Here is a 23,060-nt window from a genome sequence, read left to right as displayed (position 1 = left end):
AAACCCAGGAAACCAGGTTCCTGCCAGGCCTCAAAGGAGGGTACTGCCTCTTTGAACAGACCCAAAACCTATAAATACTAGCAACCCCCCCAGCCTGAAACCCGCTTTAATGTGCCTCCTAAAATGGCCGCCGTGCCATGAACTACAATTCCAGCATGCCTTGCGGGATGGGGCGGCACCTGAGAGCGACACGCACCCAATCCTGAGCAAGGCACCGATGACGTCACCGCAGCGCGCGTAGGATCAAAACCCTGCAGCTGCTCCCTTTTTCTCTCTCTTCCGATCAACCTCTCGTCCTGGAACAGCTGGATCTTTTGGCTCTGGGCCAAAGATCCCATCTCCTTTTCTCCCCCCGGCTGGGGGGAGGCGGAAGGCCCGCAACGGACCGGGCCTGCGGGGCCCGCCCGTTGAAGCTGCGGACCGCGGAGCCGCGATCCGCGGGGCTCCGGCTCCCATTGACTCTTGGTCTCAACTTTTCATCCGGAGCTCCGACTCCCGCCCCACGTGTCCCCGGTCCCTGGGAGCTGGAAAGGGGGGGAGAGCCTCGAAGCTCGGGCCCTGGTCCAGGGTGAGACCCGTTCCTCTTTCTAACTTCTCTCTCTGCTCTCGAGTTTCTCCTGGAAGGACCTCTGGCCAGCTTGCCCAGCGCAGACCGCAACGCATCCCGCCGCCCTGTCCGGGGCCACGCGCTCATCAGCCCGACAGGCACCCGCACTCCGAAGAAGTGGACCGGCCCCGCGCGCATCTGAGACGACTTGATAGCCTCCGGACCGGGGGGGGAGCGCCGGCTGCTGCACGCTGCACCACCGTCCTCGTTTGATTCCAGAGTCAGGAGGAGGAGCGGTAGAGGCGGGAGACCTCTTGGATTGGGGACTCCGCCCAAAGACCCGGCAAGAACCCCTGATCGGCACCCGGAGACCCGAGGAGGCGTGAGGTTTTGAGACCTGGGTGTATTAGTTTAACTGGGAGTGTTTCAGAGCTAAATCTGTGTTCAGAGCTGAGATTACATTATCATCATGACTGTTGTCATTAATTTGTAGTCACCACTTTCTGCTAGTCATTCATGTTTTAAACCACCGGGATTAACATCCGGTCTAGATTTGCACGTGGCTTAAAGAGGGTTTCACCATCTTTAAATACCACAGGAGCCCCAGCTTCTTTAAACACTGCAGCCACGTTTGAACTGTAGAGGTTCTGTATCATCTTTATTATTGCTTTGATTTCTTTTTTTCATTCCATGCATTTAACTTTCATTTAATTTTTTATTGATTGTTGTTTTTCTAGTTAATTAATGGTTTTATAATAATGTAGTGTGCCATCAGGATTTATTTGGGTATTTATTTAAATCTGCTTCGATACCCGTATGTAAATAAATTCTGATTGATTTTTAATGAGTGGTTGTTGTTATTTCATACAGATTTTGGTCACAAACTGATTGTTTGAGCAGAGCCAGTGCTCGAATCTCACCCTTCAATTGTTATTCTGTAAGCGATAGTAAGATTTACTGCTCTGCAGAATAATCCTAATCATCTGAGACTGATTTTTCCCTGGATTAAGGCCCCGGGGTGGTGCCCCATACGAGGATTATTATAATTTTGATAATTCAATTTGATAAATAGTCGACTTTATTAATTATTAATAATTATTAATAAAATCATTAATAGCCTTCGACAACTGATCAGCTTGGCTACCTGAGTTGCACAACACTTGCAATAACCCACATTATTAACTCCTCTCTTAATCTGGTGTCTTCCCTCTGCCCTCAAGCCAACCCAGGTCACCCCACTGCTGAAAAAACCAACACTCAACCCTGCCCAGGTTGAACACTACCGGCCGGTCTCACTGCTCCCGTTCATATCTAAACATTTAGAATGAGCCGTCTTCAGTCATGTCTCACAGTTCCTTCACGACAACTGCCTGTACGATCCACATCACTCTGGCTTTAGGCAGGGCCACTCGACTGAAACTGCTCTTCAGTTACTGAGTCACTACGGGCTGCCAGATCCGCTTGTCTATCCTCAGTCCTCATACTGCTTGACCTGTCTGCTGCCTTTGACACGGTCAACCACCACATCGTCCTCTCTACATTCTCAAAGCTTTGCATTTCAGGATCTGTCCTCTTGTGGTTCATGTTTTACCTCACAGGAAGATTCTTCAGAGTATCATGGCAACAGGGGTAGCACAGGGATGGATGCTTGGCCGTCTTCTTCTATTTTCACTGTACACCACTTTACTAGGTGAAATCATCAGCTCTCATGGCTTCTCCTACCGCTGCTCTGCCGATGACACCCAACTCTTCCTTTCCTTCCCACCTGGCGACACTTTCTGATATCTCTGCTTGGATGAAGGGCCGTCACCTTCAGATAAGTTTGTCCAGGACTGAGCTTATTGTCTGTCCAGCCAGTCATTCCTGACCTCCTCAGATGAGCAGCTGGACTCCACCACTGTGCCCAAGTCTTCTGCTGGGAATCTTGGTGTCATATTAGACAGCCATTTGACCTTTAAGGGCCATGTTGCCTCGGCTTCCCGGGCTCTTCAGGCTCTGGTCATGTCACACATTGACTACTGTAATTCCTTGTTGGTCGGCCTCCCTTCGTGCTCAGTTAAACCTCTGCAGTTTACCCAGAATGCAGCAGCAGGTCTGGTCTTCAACCAACCCAAGAGAGCTCATGTCTCTCCGCTGCTAATCTCTCTGCACTGGCTTCCAGTTGCAGCATCAAGTTCAAAGCTCTGCTTCTGGCTACCAAACAATTACCCAAACGGCTCCTGCCTACCTTCACTACTTGATTCAGAGCTACACTACCTCTACCTTCACTCCTTCATCCAGAGATATTCTCCCTCAACCTTCACTCCTTCATCCAGAGCTACTCTCCCTCTCCACAGCTCCGCTCAGCCAATGAAAGACGCCTGGTGCTTCCACCACCACGTGGCATGAAATCAGTAGCTAGACTCTTCTCCTCCATTGTTCCCCGATGGTGGAACAACTTACCAAACTCTATCCGAACTGCAGGTTCTGCATCTAGTAAACGTCGCTGCTCATCAGAATTAGTTAGAAAATGTGTCCAGCTCTTTGCAGCACTCAGCTGAGTCCAACTGGACTCTTAGCAGTCTGACCAGCACTGATCCAGCTGGACCCTCCTATGTGATGTATTGCTTGTGTTCTCTCAGATGTAAGTCGCTTTGGATAAAAGCACCTCCTAAATGACAGTAGTAGTAGTAGTAGTAGTAGTAGATACATGCGTCATGATGCAAAATAGTAGGATGATTAATGTAACAGTGCAGAAAATCAAAGTACAAGTGGCTTGAGGCATTTTATTTGTATTTATTTGGAGAAAAAGGTTGAAAGGCATTCAGTCCATCACAAAAATTAATTTTGGTATTAAGGTAATGTAATAAATTTGGCATGTAATGATGTCATCCCTGGTGCGATCGAAATTAATTAAGGAGTGTCTGAAAGCATTGTTTCTTGTGACAAAATGAGGCTGCTGTATATTTGTCTACATAGACTAGTCTGAAGGTACTAATGAAAGTGACTCAGTGACAGACTGTGTTCAACATTTACCCAAACGTGTCATCACCCGGAGAGTGGTAGCTGTTCATTTTACTGAAAATAACCTATACAGGTAGAAGAATACGAATTTGACCTCATTCACACTATCAATTTGTGAATTTACTGTTTACTTCCAAGAAAACCACCAACTTCCTTCTGCGACTTCTCTCATTCCTGTCATTTTGTCTGCTTTGGTCATTCCACGCAGTAATTGCTTTCCCTAGCGACACTGGCGGTACTCTACTCCAGACTCATGGTACACAGCGCAGAGTTAAAGCTGGGCAGGCAGAGCTGTGACACCTTGAGCTGAACCTGAGTTAATGAGCACAGAAATACACAAGTGCACAAATACACAAGAAGTAGTCCCCAAAGAGGAGCGAAAGAGCTGTGAGACTATCATACTGAGCTCAGCTAAAGCCAGCGCACATAAAGTAATAACATGCTTTCATTTGACTACGTTGCCAAACTGCTAATCACGTGTTGCTGAATTTTAATAAAACTAAAAACTGCTCTCAGTCACCCTGAAAAGGCTTTGAAATGTAAGAGAAAAGTGAGTGTGAACATGAAACAAAGCCGAACACAGTGACCATACTTAGAAAACCAATCAGCTTTTTGTAATCGCTTCATGCCTGATTTCTTGACACCTGAGTTCTGCCAGTCATGTTTCATGTCGGTACAGTCCGTGTTTGATTGTGTTCCTAATCTTTGTGCCAGTGTATTTTTGCTTCTCAATGACAGCTTTCTGTTTCTACCAGTTCACTAGTTCACTGTCTGGTCTGCGGATTGATTTTTCCAAGTGTCTCTCACGCTGTTATTAAAAAACCCTGGCCTTGTGAAAGTCATCTGGCGATGTCTGATATCAGTTTTATTACAGTGGAGGAAAAAAACTAACAAATACAGTACGTGGCAGCTTAAATCCATGTCATCTGCATACAGCACCCTCCCGACTTCTGAGATCCACAGATGGCGAATTATTCCCAGATCACAGTTTGTCACCGTTGTTCCATTAGAGCCCCCACTTTTCCTGCCCGCTGTACCCAGACACACAACTTCTCCTGACACTTTTCCTTTTTCAAAGGGCATTTGATAAATATATTACATGTCATATTGCTGTTAGTCCTGGCAGCCTGGGCCCCTCTCTTTTGAGCTGACATCCATCCATCTATCGTGAGGCTACCTATAAAGACAAACCACCTTGCATACTCGAATCTTCAAATAACCTAGTATGCATGTTTTTGGACTGTAGGAGGAAGCCGGAGTCTTTTGCAGGGGCGGAGTTAGACTTTTAACCTTGGGGGGGCCAGAGGGGGCCAAGGCTATTTCAGGGGGTGCACAGACTGTGACGATGAATTAGTTTCTCGAACAATCAATTGCAATCGGAGTCTCTAAATGGATGTATACATTAAGTACATATTATATACATATTATGTATATAAAAATGTATCTTATTGTATGTATGTGTATTATTGTATGTATATATTAATTCCTAGTTACATATTATGTACATATTAAATGTACATATTAAGCACAGGAGATGAGATTTGTGTATATATATAAATTTAAGTTTATTCACACTGTACAAAATGTAAAAAAAAAAACAACAACTTTGCAACAATTTTTTAACAAAAATGGTAAATGCACACACACACCTACACTTTTCAGTTACGCACACTCACACACACACACACACACACACACATACACACACACACACACACACACACACACACACACACACACACACACATACACACACACGCACACACACACACACACACACACACACACACACACACACACACACACACACACGCACAGTTACTACCACGCACAAAGTTACTCACTCACGAACAGAAACACGTCATATAAGCGGCAACCCGAATTAAACATAGACGTTAATTTGGAGCGGCCGTTGGAAACTAACAGTGGTGATTTGTAGACGCCATGAGATGTAACGTTAGCGTTAGCTTGATACCATGGCTTGTAGCAAAACGACCTCTTATCTGAACACAAAAGTGATTTTAAAAAGTGACTGAGGACTTCACTGTCCATCAAGGATATGTTTCCTTCTCCTCCTCTTCCTCTTTTTATTTTGTCGATCTCTTAGCCGTTTTTAAGTTCAAATTTGGCTCCAGGCACTACAGCAAAGATAACATCTGACACTAATTCAAATCTTCCTCTTCTTCTGTGGCGATTCTTCTTCTTCTCCTAGTAAGGTGGATTACAACTCTGTGTGCTACATAGCGCCACCTACTGTACAGGAGGGACGTAGCAGTCAGGAGTCACTGATTTCAAAGCGTAACTGGCTCCTTTCAACAAGACGTGCGCGGTCCCTGATGTGTCAATCATCTGGGGTGGCACTTGGGGGACCAATCAGATTTCAGGGGGGTCCAGTGCTCCCCCAGCCCCCCCTCTAGCTCGCCTCTGTTCTTTTGAGGTAGCTTTTTTTTTTATCAATAAAAAGGTTTTATATATACACAGGACTGTCTCAGAAAATTAGAATATTGTGATAAAGTTCTTTATTTTCTGTAATGCAATTAAAAAAAAACTAAAAATGTCATACATTCTGGATTCATTACAAATCAACTGAAATATTGCAAGCCTTTTATTATTTTAATATTGCTGATTATGGCTTACAGTTTAAGATTAAGATTCCCAGAATATTCAAATTTTTTGAGATAGGAGGTTTTCTTAAGCTGTAAGCCATGATCAGCAATATTAAAATAATAAAAGGCTTGCAATATTTCAGTTGATTTGTAATGAATCCAGAATGTATGACATTTTTGCATTACAGAAAATAAAAGACTTTATCACAATATTCAAATTTTCTGAGACAGTCCTGTAGACAAAAAGGGATTTATCATCCATAGTTGTTGTTCACTGCATTATTCTTGAAATTCTGAAAGATACAAATTAACTTATTATCAAAGTAATTCTGTAAATCCCACCCCACCGTAGTCAGTGATGTAAACATGGTGGGGGTGGCTGTATATTGTATATTGTTTTTTGGCACAATGTCACACATCAACAGCAAATAAACTACCTCACAGCCCACGGTGGACATCTTGACAGCGATGACTAAAAGTCAAGGTCGTGGCAGAGGAGAAAATGAAAGCGACCTAGTGACGACACCAAAGTAACAACCCAAACCCCCTCATCATGTTATGTCTAGTTTGGGAATGTCATTCCTTAAATTAAAACATGTTTGAGTCAATATAATACAGGTTGGGAGATGGGAGTGATAATACTATGTATATTTCCAGAGATGCTTAGGAGTAACAACTTCTGAGCTTACGCTTCAATTTAGAAAATGAATAAACTCAGGACTATCTATTGATGAGATCAGAGTAGCAGCAATACCTGTCAAGATGCTCATGTTCCAGTCCATCAGTTTTCTGAGGCCATTACTTTATTATTGCATGATTTCATGAATATTCAGCACACATCTTCAAACCCTGCCTTCAGTTTGAGCTCACCTAAAAACTTACAGCCGTGCATCTCGCACGGCTGTGACACTTTTATACCGGCAAAATACAGCAATCAACAGAAAGACAGACAAAGAGAAACAAGACCTGCCTTTGTGTTAGTTCCTGCTGCAGAGCTGCATCTCCAGGGCCACATCGTTCAGTCGTGACCCAAACGTAGAAACATCTGGACGGACAAAACTAGAAGTGCAATCACAAGTGGTGAAAATTAACACTTTGACTCCTTCAGAGTCATTTATACACCAACTAGAACAGAACAACATGGCGTCAATGCATGTGAAAAGAGAATGTGTTTTTTTTTCATATACAGTATGTTCTATTTCCTCCTATTAGGATTAGTAACTATGATATGAATAAAACATGCTCTCTCCGTTTCTTTAAGCATTCATGGGGAGACGCAGGCCAATACCAGGCTCTGGTACCTCTGCATCAGGAATACAAACAACCTGCTTAAGTTCACTTTTGCTTTGAATGTATTTTAATGATGTTCTGCTCAGATCCTGGTCCTGCCATGCTGTTTGTTGAAAGCCATGATATCCATTTTTATATGAATCCATCACAACTTTCCATTAGATGGAAGAAATGATGTAGTCAGACCTTTTATTATTGCAGACATAACAAGGTTTATTCCGTGTTGCTCAGGGTGATAAACCCAACAAAGAATAACCATTTTTCTTCAGAGCTGTCCTCATATTTGTGGACAGTTTTAGCAGCAGGGAGCTTTTGAAACCAACCATCTCACCACCAAACTGTACCTACGCAAAGTTATCAACATTCACTGGACAATTCATGAGGCAAACCTGATCAACTAACCACAAATATCTACTTAGTACTAGCTCCATACATTTATGCATGTAGACATGGTCAATACAACCTACTCAAGGCAGGGCAAGGCAACGCAAGTTTATTTGTATAGCACACTTCAACACAAGGTAATTCAAAGTGCTTTAAATCAACATTAAAAGCGGCAAGACACAATTAAACAGTAAACTAGAACATTTCAGGAAATTTTGATATGGGCATGCCCTACTGCCCATTCGTCCCGTCTTGCTTCTTGGGGCTGTAGTGGTTGTGTTCGGGGTGGTGCTATGTCAGTTTGAGGTGTTTATGGTTATATTGCATTCTTTCCTGTGCTCCCCACAGGGGGTGTGGTTTAGGGTTGCCAAGAAGGAGTTTAGGGTTGTTAATAAACCGTTAAATGTTGTTGATAAACCTTTGGGCATGGGGCCATTATGCAGGAATTTTGACTTAAAATTTCCTTAAATTGCAGCTTCAGGAAATTTGAATATGTTGAAGTCCACAGCGTGCCGATTCAGGAAACATTTGTACGATGTCTCTACGATAACCTGTTGCCTAGCAACAAGCGTCCAAAGTGAAATGGAAATTTAAAAAAAAGAAAGGTAAATATTGCAAAAACTGTAATAATTGGCATAATGAGGTTGTACGGTCCGTTAGTGCCAATCGGGCCGAGTGTTTGAAAGTTTGAACGATGTCTCTACGATAAAGTTCGGCAGAGCAATAAGCGTACGAATTTTCGCCTTTTTTTTTGCTTTTTGGCATCTAGCGTTGCCACGGTAAAACTTTTGACTGGGAAAAGTATTGCCCATCGATGCACGATGGAGACGCATCCAACGATGTATGGCATGCATGGGTGCACATTGCGGTTCGGGCCGTATTAACGGACGAAAAAAGAGTGCGGAATAATAATAACTAGAAAATTTCTGGAAATTTTGATATGGGCATGCCCTACCGCCCATTCGTCCCCTCTTGCTGCTTTGGTTTGGGGCTGTAGTGGTTGTGTTTAGGGTGGTTCTATGTCAGTTTGAGGTGTTTTTACGCTTGTATTTCATTCATTCCTGTGCTCCCAATAGTTATTAATGGGGCGCGCATTTTGGCATCTAGCGTTGCAACGGTAACGCTTTTGACTGAGAATAGTAATGCCCATCGAGGCAAGATGGAGACGCATCTAACGATGTATGCCGTGCATGGGTGCACGTTCCGGTTCAGGCTACGTTAACGGATAGGTTTTTTTTTTTACCATGGTACAAAACCCCATCCGAATGAATGGGGCCATTTGGCCTGGATTTTGACATAAAATTTCCTTAAATCCCAGCTTCAGGAAATTTGAATATGTTGAAGCCCACAGCCTGCCGATTCAGGAAACATTTGTACGATGTCTACGATAACCTGTTGCCTAGCAACAAGCGTCCAAAGTGAAATGGAAATTAAAAAAAAAGAAAGGTAAATATTGCAAAAACTATAATAATTGGCATAATGAGGTTGGAAGGTCCGTTAGTGCCAATCGGGCCGAGTGTTTGAAAGTTTGAACGATGTCTCTACGATAAAGTTCGGCAGAGCAATAAGCGTACGAATTTTCGCCTTTTTTTTTTGCTTTTTGGCATCTAGCGTTGCCACGGTAAAACTTTTGACTGAGAAAGGTATTGCCCATCGATGCACGATGGAGACGCATCCAACGATGTATGCCATGCATGGGTGCACATTGCGGTTCGGGCCGTATTAACGGACGAAAAAAGAGTGCGGAATAATAATAATAAGGAAGAAAAGGGAAACCTTTTCTGTATACTAATATATCGCCTTCATTTTTCAGGGTTTTCCGTCCGTGTTTTATTTTTGGGGGATTTTTTTTTTTCCTCATCAGATCGGGGTCATGCTGTACACCCGCTGGTGCGCAGTGGGCCTTTTGCAACTTTAGCTTGTCAGCAAAATGCTAGCAACATTGCCCTTTGGGCCATTCTGGACGATTGCAATATGGTTATGTACTTGGCATGCCCATAATAACAAATAAAATGAAATAAAATGATAAGAAAAGAGGTAAAATAATAAAAAGCACAAGTTATTAAAAAGTAAGGGCAGTAGAGTCCAGCAGGTACATCTCATTCTTACAATGGCAAGATTTACATTTCTATACGGTCAAAACGTACAAAGACCGGGTCAAATACAGTATTACAAAAGTAATCTGTACCAATTCGTACGGTGGATTAAACCAATTTGACAATTCTATGCCACAATGCCTGTTTCCAGGTCTTATTTCACACAACTGACGAGAATTACGTTTCTATACGGTCAAAACGTACAAAGACCGGGTCAAACACGGTATTAGAAAAGTAATCTGTGCCGATTTGTGCGGTGAATCAGACCATACTCAAGTTTAATCCAAGCATCAGGATAGAGAAGAAAGGTGATTCAGCTCACTTTGAACATGACAAAGTTGTTGGTGGAGTGTTTTCAGAATATACTTAGGCCTGATGCATCTTGATTTCTATTGTGTCATTAAGATTTTAGTTGCACGCTTTCTTGCACCAACAATTCAGGCTGTTGTAGTGACGCACTTGAGGCCACTAAGTGCATCACTTTAGTGTCACATATTACCTGGGTATTGTTGCTGATCGTGCCCATCGTTTGATGATTACAGTGGCTAACGGAAAATCAAATCAAACTGCTTTCATGAACAATGAGCTGTACACTAAACCTCATCAGTCACCAGCTCTGGACATAAAAAGGGATGTTTTGGAACAGGAAATTTGCCTCGTGGACGTAAAGCTGACGGATCTGCAGTAGCTGTGCGATGCCAACGTTGACATGTGGATCAAACTGTTTTTCTGTGACTGCTTCATTTAACCCTTGTACTGTCTTTGGGTCAAAATGACCTAATTATCCTGTCCTTCTTTCCTCCTGCTCTCTCCTTCCTCTTTCCTCCCTTCCTTCCTTCCTTCTTTCCTTTTTCCCTTCCTTCCTTCCTTCCTTCCTTCCTTCCTTCCTTCCTTCCTTCCTTCCTTCCTTCCTTCCTTCCTTCCTTCCTTCCTTCCTTTCCTTCTTTCCTTCCTTCCTTCCTTCCTTCTTTCTTCCCTTCCTTCTTTCCTCCCTTCTTTCCTTCCTTCTTTTCTCCCTTCCTTCCTTATTTTCTTTCTTCCTTCCTTCCTTCTTTCCTCCCTTCCTTCCTTCTTTCCTCCCTTCCTTCCTTCTTTTCTCCCTTCCTTCCTTCCTCGCTTCTTTCCTTCCTTCTTTTTTCCCTTCCTTCCTTCCTTCCTTCCTTCCTTCCTTCCTTCCTTCCTTCCTTCCTTCCTTCCTTCCTTCCTTCCTTCCTTCCTTCCTTCCTTCCTTCCTTCTTTTCTCCCTTCCTCCCTTCCTTCCTTCTTTTCTCCCTTCCTTCTTTCCTTCCTTCCTTCTTTCCTCCCTTCCTTCCTTCTTTCCTCGCTTCTTTCCTTCCTTCCTTCTTTTCTCCCTTCCTTCCTTCTTTCCTTGCTTGCTTCCTTCCTTCCTTCCTTCCTTCCTTCCTTCCTTCCTTCCTTCCTTCCTTCCTTCCTTCCTTTATTCCTCCCTTCCTTCCTTCTTTTCTCCCTTCCTTCCTTCTTTCCTTCCTTCCTTCTTTCCTCGCTTCTTTCCTTCCTTCCTTCTTTTCTCCCTTCCTTCCTTCTTTCCTCGCTTCTTTCCTTCTTTCCTTCTTTTTTCCCTTCCTTCCTTCCTTCCTTCCTTCTTTCCTTCCTTATTTTCTTCCTCCCTTCCTTCCTTCCTTCTTTCCTTTTTCCCTTCCTTCCTTCCTTCCTTCCTTCCTTCCTTCCTTCCTTCCTTCCTTCCTTCCTTTCCTTCTTTCCTTCCTTCCTTCCTTCCTTCTTTCTTCCCTTCCTTCTTTCCTCCCTTCTTTCCTTCCTTCTTTTCTCCCTTCCTTCCTTATTTTCTTTCTTCCTTCCTTCCTTCTTTCCTCCCTTCCTTCCTTCTTTCCTCCCTTCCTTCCTTCTTTTCTCCCTTCCTTCCTTCCTCGCTTCTTTCCTTCCTTCTTTTTTCCCTTCCTTCCTTCCTTCCTTCCTTCCTTCCTTCCTTCCTTCCTTCCTTCCTTCCTTCCTTCCTTCCTTCCTTCCTTCCTTCCTTCCTTCCTTCCTTCCTTCCTTCCTTCCTTCCTTCTTTTCTCCCTTCCTCCCTTCCTTCCTTCTTTTCTCCCTTCCTTCTTTCCTTCCTTCCTTCTTTCCTCCCTTCCTTCCTTCTTTCCTCGCTTCTTTCCTTCCTTCCTTCTTTTCTCCCTTCCTTCCTTCTTTCCTTGCTTGCTTCCTTCCTTCCTTCCTTCCTTCCTTCCTTTATTCCTCCCTTCCTTCCTTCTTTTCTCCCTTCCTTCCTTCTTTCCTTCCTTCCTTCTTTCCTCGCTTCTTTCCTTCCTTCCTTCTTTTCTCCCTTCCTTCCTTCTTTCCTCGCTTCTTTCCTTCCTTCCTTCTTTTCTCCCTTCCTTCCTTCTTTCCTTGCTTGCTTCCTTCCTTCCTTCCTTCCTTCCTTCCTTCCTTCCTTCCTTCCTTCCTTTATTCCTCCCTTCCTTCCTTCTTTTCTCCCTTCCTTCCTTCTTTCCTTCCTTCCTTCTTTCCTCGCTTCTTTCCTTCCTTCCTTCTTTTCTCCCTTCCTTCCTTCCTCGCTTCTTTCCTTCCTTCTTTTTTCCCTTCCTTCCTTCCTTCCTTCCTTCCTTCCTTCCTTCCTTCCTTCCTTCCTTCCTTCCTTCTTTTCTCCCTTCCTCCCTTCCTTCCTTCTTTTCTCCCTTCCTTCTTTCCTTCCTTCCTTCTTTCCTCCCTTCCTTCCTTCTTTCCTCGCTTTTTTCCTTCCTTCCTTCTTTTCTCCCTTCCTTCCTTCTTTCCTTGCTTCCTTCCTTCCTTCCTTCCTTCCTTTATTCCTCCCTTCCTTCCTTCTTTTCTCCCTTCCTTCCTTCTTTCCTTCCTTCTTTCCTCGCTTCTTTCCTTCCTTCCTTCTTTTCTCCCTTCCTTCCTTCTTTCCTCGCTTCTTTCCTTCCTTCCTTCTTTTTTCCCTTCCTTCCTTCCTTCCTTCCTTCCTTCCTTCCTTCCTTCCTTCTTTCCTTCCTTATTTTCTTCCTTCCTTCCTTCCTTCCTTCTTTTCTCCCTTCCTTCCTTCTTTCCTCGCTTCTTTCCTTCCTTCCTTCTTTTTTCCCTTCCTTCCTTCCTTCCTTCCTTCCTTCCTTCCTTCCTTCCTTCCTTCCTTCCTTTTTTCCTCCCTTCCTTCCTTTTTTCCTCCCTTCCTTCCTTCTTTTCTCCCTTCCTTCCTTCTTTCCTTCCTTCCTTCTTTCCTCGCTTCTTTCCTTCCTTCCTTCTTTTCTCCCTTCCTTCCTTCTTTCCTCGCTTCTTTCCTTCCTTCCTTCTTTTTTCCCTTCCTTCCTTCCTTCCTTCCTTCCTTCTTTCCTTCCTTATTTTCTCCCTTCCTTCCTTCCTTCTTCCCTTCCTCCTTCCTTGACCCAAAGACAGCACAATGGTTAAATTAGCCATCCAACCATTATCTACACCTGTTTATTCCTATGAGGGGCCGCAGGAGGCTATTCCAGGGGAAAGGTACACCCTGGACGGGTCACCAGGTCATCGCAGGGCCATGTTTAGACAACACACACACTTGTAGTGGCATGCATGTTGTTTTGTACGATGGGAAGACACCAGAGTACCCAGAGAAAACATCCTCCACACCGAAGGGACCCTGCCAGGATTCCAACAGGGAGCTCACTTACTTTGAGTCAACGGTGCTAACCCCTAAGCCTTCTCATAAGTAATAGAATAACACAAATGCACTATGAAGAGACACACTTCTCAGTTGACTGACTTTAATTCCAGCCTCTCCTCATCTAAATGCCCAAAAAGTCATTAATCGTTGCATGTTTTCCTGAGCTCACAGTAGGGGATCATATATGACAAGAAAATGAAAGTTCTGACAGCATGTCAGCACTTATCTGTTGTTTTGTTGTGAATTTCATGATGAAAAAAGCTAAATACCAGAAGAGTCATTCAATTAACTCCTTTTTTTCCCAAGGTGATGAAGCATCATATTTCATCGAAGTCATCAATGTGACGACTGAAGAAATTACTCTGGAAGCAAAAACACTAAATCTTGCTAGAGAGAAAAATGTCCCTCTTCAGTCTGCTCATAAAAAATTACAAATTAGTGACAACATTTATATGAAGATTTCGCAATTTGATGAGCAGAGCGAGATAATGTTTCCGTCTACATTAAGATAAAACTGACGCCTTCATTGTTGAAACACACTGCTAAATTACATTTTTGCATTTGAAGGGTTCTAAACAGGATTTTAATTCTCCTCCACCACTGAATTTACTTACATTATTATGCATAAGCATATTGATAGCATGGGTCACTTTGCATAACTGGCAACCAGAGTAGAAGCTGTGAAAAAAAATATAATTCACCGAATAAAGAGCAGTAGTGTGTGCATCTTCTGACCACCTACAGTACTCACAGTTTATCAATACTGATGTTTTCATGAGTCGGTTATCTTCTATCTATCTTATTTTTACTCACAATATTAAGAAAAACAACAAGCCAAATCCAGAACCTAAGATTACAAAACTCTAGCTCGCATCCTTAAAGCAGCACAATGTAACTTTCAGCTTTTGTTGAGTTTGGCGGCTCCTTTGGACAAAAGCAGTAGTGCTTTACCAGTAGTGTGGAAGGGTTCCTACCATGCTCCTCAAAGTTACATAGTGCCAGTGAAGGCGATACAGACCCCTCAGACCATGACAGAGGTTCATTAAACTTGTTGTAAGTTGATGTACCATCACAATGACTCTGGAAATATTATATTAAGGTGGAAAAGTTACGTAGTGTCGCTTTAAACCAGTTAATCAATTGTAGTTCTGGAAAAAGGGGCTTATGCCGGTTAAGCCTGATCTTTTGCTTCATTTCGTAATACAACTATTTCACTGCGCCGAAACGAGTGACTGCCTACTCAGTATTCGAAGTTTTGCTTTAAAGGGGACCTATTATGAAAAACACGTTTTTTCTTGTTTTAACATATATAAAGTGGTCTCCCCTCACCCTGCCAGCACAGGGTGCCTATGGTGACGTCACCATAGGCGCTGATTTCCATAGGTTCAGCCTCCGCTGCTGAAACCACGCCCACAACCAGCTCTCTGCGCTGCTGGAGCGGTCCTTCCTTCAGCCAGTCGGACGCGGCGCCGCGGCGGAGCGGATCCGGGTTAAATCATCCAGGTTCCCGGGTGGTTTGGGAGCTGGGTCCTTGGGGGTCCGTCCCAGGTCGGACCAGCTTCACCCTCCGAAATTTTCAGCCAAATCTGTCGGTTTGATCACCGGTAACGGGCGATGCGCCGCGGATGCGCCCCGGAGCTGATCTGTGCGCCCGCCGTGGGGTTGCGGCGCCCGTCGCGCAGCATCCGCCGGGCAGATCCGGCTGAAATTCCGCTGGTCGGTCCCCGGGAGTCCCTGCTACCAGTCCAGGCCGGTTCCTGCGGTCCCGGCCGGTCGGAACCGGTCAGATTCCCTGGTTGAAGCCGCCGTGATGCGCGCGGCTCCAGCCGACTTCCTGGTTTCCAAAGCGGGGTTTCCGACTAAATTGTCCAGGTTCCCAGCCGCTTTGGGAGCAGGGATTTCTGGGGTACGTCCCAGGCTGGACCAGCTTCACCCTCCGAGATTTTCATCGAAATCTGTCGGTTTGATCCCCGGTAACGGGCGATGCGCCCTGGAGCCACGCCGGGCGCCCGGTGCAGCGTTCAGCATCCGCCGGGTAGATCCGGCTGAAATTGTGCATACATGTTATTTATATACAACTCATATTTTATTTTTTTAACAATAAAGTTGCCATTTGTGAAAATTCAGTGTTGTATTTATTTACAGGCTCGGGCTGCACTGGCGGAGCGAGGTTTATTCTCCTCCCCTGCTACACGTCATTCAGGGAGCCAATCAGCGCAGAGCCTCATTATCATACCCCCCCCCCCCCCTTCCCTTAGAATGGAGCACAGAAAAAGGGGTTAGAAGCGGTAAAACTAGTGACAGGGCCCACAGGCTGGATTTCTGATTTATGTAGAAAAAACAAGCTTTAGATTGTTTTTAAGACATTCAAGGCCTGTTTAAAATATACATTAAATGCCATAATAGGTCTCCTTTAATCCGACCAATATCACATTTTTAAAAGCCACGTATACACCTTAGCCGGGCTTTAGTCGGAACCGACTGGAGCTCTTGAGATCGAGCTTTTAGTGCCAGATAATGCATCCTCATCCGAGTTATTCCCGTAATGTTAAGATTAATGTGGACATCTGAGCAATAAGTTCAGTCGGGCTCCGTGCAATCATTTTTTCTTCTACTCAGGGGTAGTGTGTAATAGGTTTTCTGGGAACTGGGAGTGGGAATTGATGTGTGTTAACTGTAGTATGGTTTGATTGTATATGTGGGTAAAGACTTTGGGGTTATGTTTCTATGTTTATTGGAGTGTGATTGTCGCCTGTGCCTCTCGTGTCCAAGACAAATTTCTCCTAAGGGAGACAATAAAGATTCATCTTATCTTATCTTAGTAACTCCGTCCTGTCGTATTCGTGTTTTTTATTTTTTTAAAATTTTATCAGCTTTTGTCAAATTGCATTTCCTTTGTAGTACACTTGCTCTTTTTGGGAAAATAGCAGCAGAAAACTTGTTTATTCAAGGGAGAAGTTGCTCTCACGCCGGCATCCTGTTCCCACCACCATCGCCCTACGCCCTGCTGAGAGCGTGTGTGGTGTCATCCACTCCATTATCGTGAGATTACAAACACATTACATGCACATCTAAATCCAGCTATTGGCAACAATCCAGTTGAGGATTAAACTGGAGTTTCTGAGTAATCCAGGTATACATGCTCGAAAAGACAATTGATTATTGAGTGCATTCGACTCCACGACGCTAGGTGGCGCCAGACGCACTTCCGCTGTGGCGTTCTACCGGTACAATTAGTAAACAAGCGGACGCTAATGATGCAGCAGCTCCGTAAATGTCGTACATACTATACCTGATCATGTTGCAGCAAAGTCTCCCTCTTCTTCTTCTGTTGCCGTGTTGTGATGCCGTGGCTCGTCTCTTCTGGAAGGGGGACTCCCGGGGCAGTCGCTAGCTCGGCTAACGGGAATAACTCGGATGAGGATGCATTATCTGGCACTAAAAGCTCAATCTCAAGAGCTCCAGTTGTTTTCGACTAAAGCCCGGCTAAGGTGTATACATGGCTTTTAAAAATTTGATATTGGTCGGATTAAGGCAAAACTTTGAATTTCTGTTAGTTCATGTAAATGTACTGAGTGCCATCTCAGGGGACTTTAATCATTGGACCCAACACTACAGGACCTTCACCAGCTTGTAAGCCGTCCCACCAGGATAGACCTCCTGTACGCAAATGTGAAGACCGCTTACACTCCCACCCCCCACCACCTCTGGGGAGGTCTGATCACAACCTGGCCCTTCTTAAGCTGCAGTACAAACCAAAAATCCAGATACAACCAGTAACCACACGCACTTTCAGAAAGTGGTCTCCTGAGGCACAGGAGGCTCTCAGAGACTGTTTAGAGTCCACTGACTGGACTGCCTTGCAGGAGCCACATGTTGAGGGTATTGAGGTGGTCCCACACTGCACAACTGACCACATGAACGTCTGTATGGATGTTGTAGTTCCCACAAAAGCTGTGCGCTGCTTCCCGAACAACCACGCCTGGATTACCAGTCATGTCAAGGACATCCTTAACAGGAAGAAGAGGGCATTAGGAGGGAGACTAGGAAGGGGGAACTCAAGGTCCAACTCCGAGAGGCAATGGAGGAGTACAGAAGGAATGTAGAACAGAAGCCACAGAACAACAACATGATAGTACAGCGGATTACCAAAAAACTGTGCACTTTTTGAAAAAAGCATGAAACTTCTACCACTGTTAGATGATACCATGAGGTTTATTTTCAGATGTGGAGGACAGTCAGATCTGACCCCTGAGGCCCTGGAGAGGTCAAATTCAAAATGGCCGCCAAAAATATTGAAAAATGCTTAACTTCGGAACCAAGCGCAGTAGAAGAACATTTAAGATGTCATTTCCCACTAATTTCTAGGTGCCCATTCAGTTGGTGATACTTTTGAGACCAATAGAATTCAACAAAATGCCTTCAGATCAATGTCAAGGTCAATTTATCCAGACAAAGGAAGGCAAAAGACGAAGATAGGTGGTTTATTTCCCAATGAAAGTAACAAGTGATTTTTTTTATGATGACAAGAATTATTATAATAACTTATATTAATACAGCACCTGTCATAAAACCTACTGTAAGGTTGCATAACAATCAAACAAACAATCAATAATGGATCACATAATGGAAATCAAATTTCTTAGTCATGAAGGACTAAACCCTAACACAATCTCCTGAACAAAAACAGAGATCAGTACACGCAAGTGCAGCTTTGACACATGTGCACCGTCCAGTGCACCCTTTGCGGCAGTTACACCGGATCAGCTCATGGCAAGATTTTGATGCTTCAGGGAGAGCTGTCCAGAATGGCTGCCACCCAGTGGATTCTTTTCTCCAACCCCAGTCAGATGGGTCTGGGATGTTTGGATCCAAGACCAGTGACTGGTTCCATAGGTTGGCCTGAAAGCAAGTCATCTTGATGTGCTCCTTGAGGGCTGCCTGGGTTGGAGGGATGTTCTCCAAAGTCCTGGACTTCTGGGAGAAAAGATATTTCCTGGCATCGTTTACCTCCATGCATGCACTAGTTCGGTCGTACATCAGCACCACAAATCGTTCGATCAGTGACCTTGATCCTTCACTGACCTCACTTGGCATGGCCAGGAGTTCCTGCAGAGCATCAGTGAGCTCTGGGAAAGAATTCCAAGTCTCCCAGGCTGTCTTCTTTCCTCGGCCAGCAAATGCAGACACAGTGTCACACCCAGTGAAAGCATGAAAGACGGGGAGAGTCAGGCACTTGGCAGGAGTCATTGTGGCAACAATTTGGTGAATAGGAATGTACCTGAAGCTCGGTCCAATACCAAAGGCAACCCACAGCTCATCAGGAGCTATTTTGCTGAAAGAAGACACTGCCAATACAACCACGCCTGTATCAACTGTACGTATGGTCACCTTCTTACAACCCTTCTGCACAGCATCTGCCGCGTGCAGAAGTAGCCGAGTGTCAGCCTCCTCTTGCAGGCATGGGGCAAGGCAGGCCACACATGAGTCAGTAAGAGAGCAGAGCACTCCAGTTCCATCAGTTGCATACAGTTCCTTGCCCTGTGCAACAGGCAGGCGAATGGCTTCTCGTGTCAGGAAAGAAAACAACTCTGTTTTGTTGTCATCGCATTGAAGGAAGTCCTTCCAGTTCTTGGGCATCGCATTAAGGGATGCCACCCTTGTCCTCATGCCCTTCCCCCTTTTCTGCCTTGTTGAGGCTTTCAGACTGGCAGATAAGTATACATCCCAAACAAGGTCAACACGGGAGCTTACATCAAGTTGAGCAGAGATGTATGGTGCAAAAACAGTTTCACCATACTCTTGAAATGTTCTTGATGTATTTGGATTCAGCATTTGAACCACAGCTGCACCATCTAAAATAACTGCATCAGCCACGGGGACACTCTTGTTTTCGGGCAGATTTGACTCCAGACATCGAAGCAGATCAGCTTTAACCTTGACAGGTGGCCTGATGAACAGTGGCAACTTGTTCTCTGGAAGAGGATGTGTGATAGGTGTTGTACACTTATCCAGCCTTTCAGTCACAAACTTAGTGTACTGCTCCTCACCAAGGGTAGCAATTCCTCTTACAGTGTCAGCTATTTGGGTATCCACAATATATCTTGTGTCAATGACTAGAAGATCCTGGCTGTGTTCTAGAAAGGGATTCCCCATCTCTTCCAGCACTGTTACGAGTGCTTGGACCTCCTTCAGGAATGTTACTTGTACTGCAGGTTGCTGCTCATGGTGTCTCGAGTCACTAGGTTCACACTGTTGCTTTGTTGCCTGTTCTTCAAACTCGTAAGTGATCCTTGCGATCTCTGGCCCAGCTACCATCCAGCGTCTCAGTGCTCCTGGATTCCCAGTCAATCCAATTGCCCCTCCAGAACCTTTCACCATAGCATTATTCTGTTCATGGCACTGGTCGATAGCCATAGCAGATAATTTGTTGGTGGTTTTGTGTACTACAAAATGTCCTGACATGAACTCTGCATGCACATCTGGGTGTCTGTCCTTAAGGGCCATCATGTCCCGGATGTGCATGGACAGCCACCTGCTGTAGTGCGTATGATCAAGGGCAAACATCCAGGGCATGACCTGTGTAAGGGATTCCACGTACAGCTGGAAGTTGCCTTCTCGAATGGGCCTGATGTACCGTAGAAGGAGAAGCTCCAATGACAAGGTCTTGTACCAGTAGTCAAAGTGAACACTGGCCTTTGCTCGCTGAATAAATAGTTAATAACAACAGATAGTAAAAAGTTATAGAACATTTTGGGGCACATGGATACAAATACATATTTATTGCGTTTTTTACATTTTTTTTTTTACCTTGACCTTAAATAAAATGCATTTTCTTGAATTCTATTGGTCTCAAAGGTATCACCAGCTGACTGGGCACCCAAAAATCAGTAGGAAATGACACCTTAAATGTTCTTCTACTGCGCTTGGTTCCGAAGTTAAGCATTTTTCAATATTTTTGGCGGCCATTTTGAATTTGACCTCTCCAGGGCCTCAGGGGTCAGATCTGACTGTCCTCCACATCTGAAAATAAACCTCATGGTATCATCTAACAGTGGTAGAAGTTTCATGCTTTTTTCAAAAAGTGCACAATACTTCTTGTTTTGGGGGATATGCCGCTGTACTATGAGGGAGGTTTGGGAGGGCATGAAAACCATCACAGGCTGTAAAAAGCAAGACAACCACTCAGAAGATGGGGACCCGGCAAGAGCAAACCAGCTCAACCTGTCGCTGCAGCCAGTGTCTGTCCCCTCATTACCTGTCTACACGCCCCCATCCTCACCTTTCCCCAACACCACCACCAGTACAAACATAACACCTTTCCCTCTCACACCCCAGGTGTGATGAAAATCATGTTATTTGATTTCCCAAGCGCCTTTAACACCATCACTCCCCTCCTACTGAGAGACAAGCTGACTGAGATGAGGGTGGACTCGCACCTGGCGAGATAGTTCACTCAGTACGTTTACATGCAGCAGTTCAATCGGGTTTCTGATCGTATAAGACATCGTTCGGACATTTAAACTGCATGTAAACACCTCAATCCGATCTATTTCGGACCCTATATTGGACATTTAGTAATTGGGTAGCAACACCTAGATAACCCGTTCACAGTCGGAATGTTAACGCCATGTATACGGAGACATCGGATATTGCAGTCTGCACATGCTCCAGAATTTCCTCTGGGTCGTTCACGCGGAAGTGAAAGGAGACGGCGCGTGTTAAATAGTTGTTTAAACACCTTTAAAAAGATTGCGATAGAGATGGCAGAAGCTTCATCAGGACACCGGAGCAGATCAAAATAAAGTGGAAAAATATATGGAAGGCGTAACATTGGCGCCAAACAAAACAACCGTCAACCGTGGCTCTTTGTTGAAATGGTTCCAATGGTTACCATGGTTACAGCGCCACATAGCGCCACGGAGTCAGCCATGCTCTGGACATTTATCCGATTCTCTGAACAGCATGTAAACTCAGACAAGTGATTGGGTCTTCTGGATGTTTATCTGATACGATCAGAAATCCGATTTCTTTGCTGCATGTAAACGTACTGACTGACTACCTCACCGAGAGACCAAAGTACGTCCGATTGAAGGACTGCACATCTGACACTGTGGTCAGCAGCACCGGAGCACCACAGGGAGCTATGCTCTCTCCTGTCTTCTTCACTCTGTATAACTCTGAGCTGTGCCACGTGCAGAAATACTCAGATGACACTGTGGTAGTTGGTTGTGTCTGGGATAGACAGGAGGAGGCGTACAGGAGCTTGATTGAGGACTTTGTGATGTGGTGCAGTGCTATCTGCAGCCAAACACCTCCAAGACCAAGGAAATGGTGATGGAGGTGGTGGACTTTCTAAAACCGGTTTCCACCCGGGGGAGGGGATAATGTAGAGGTGGTCGGGTCCTATGGGTATCTGGGGCTGCATTTGGATGACAAGCTGGACTGGTCACCCAACATGGACACTACCTGCAGGAAGGGACAGAGACATCTGTACTTCTCGAGAAGGCTGGGGTCCTTCAGCATCTGCAAAAAAGATGCTGCAGATGTTTTACAAGTCTGTGGTGGCCACCGTTCTCCACTAGGCTGATGTTAAAAAGTGAGTCACGCCTCCTAATAAATAGATTGGCGACACACACACACCATCTTGTGACTGATGAAGGCAGAAGTAATCGCTGAAACATGTCAGGTATTTAAAAACCTAAATATTCCTGTCCGACGAAAAGAATCAGTAAGTTAGATTGCAAAGCCATGGACAAAATCATTAGGCTCAAGAACTCTTGTCCCCCTGGCAATGCGACTGTACAACATCTCACTGTCACGGCAGGCGGAAAAGGACACAGTGACCCTTGGGACCAATCTTTCACTTTTCTTTGTTTCCCACTGCATCTGCACTGCTGTCTTAAGAGTAAACCACTAGTCCGGACACTTTCATCTGACAACCACATTATATTTGCAGTTATTATTTGACTCTTCCATGTTAACGTTACAACTAGTGTGACTGCTACTTGATGCCTGAATTTCCCTCTGGATCAATAAACTATCAATCTATCCTACGGAGTTGCTGATTAGCATTACAGCCACTGAAGATTCTACCTACTGCCTTTGTAAACTAGCATCATATTCCTAACTTTCCAGTTTCAGAAGTCAACAAATGTGTCTTAGTCTTTATTTGCTACAGACACTGAAGTTGACTTTTCTTCTCTACCACATCAAAGAAACTATCTATATTTGTTTTAAACCTTGTGCTGTCTTTGGGTCAAGGAAGGAGGAAGAGAAGAAGGGAGGAAAGAAGGAAGGAAGGGAAAAAAGAAGGAAGGAAGGAAGGAAGGAAGGAAGGAAGGAAGGAAGGAAGGAAGGAAGGAAGGAAGGAAGGAAGGAAGGAAGGAAGGAAGGAAGGAAGGAAGGAAGGAAGGAAGGAAGGAAGGAAAGAAAGAAAGAAAGAAAGAAAGAAAGAAAGAAAGAAAGAAAGAAAGAAAGAAAGAAAGAAAGAAAGAAAGAAAGAAAGAAAGAAAGAAAGAAAGAAA

This window comes from Cololabis saira, chromosome 13 (assembly GCF_033807715.1).
Source record: "Cololabis saira isolate AMF1-May2022 chromosome 13, fColSai1.1, whole genome shotgun sequence".
Lineage (NCBI taxonomy): Eukaryota > Metazoa > Chordata > Actinopteri > Beloniformes > Belonidae > Cololabis > Cololabis saira.
Note: the sequence above shows the minus strand (reverse complement) of the source record.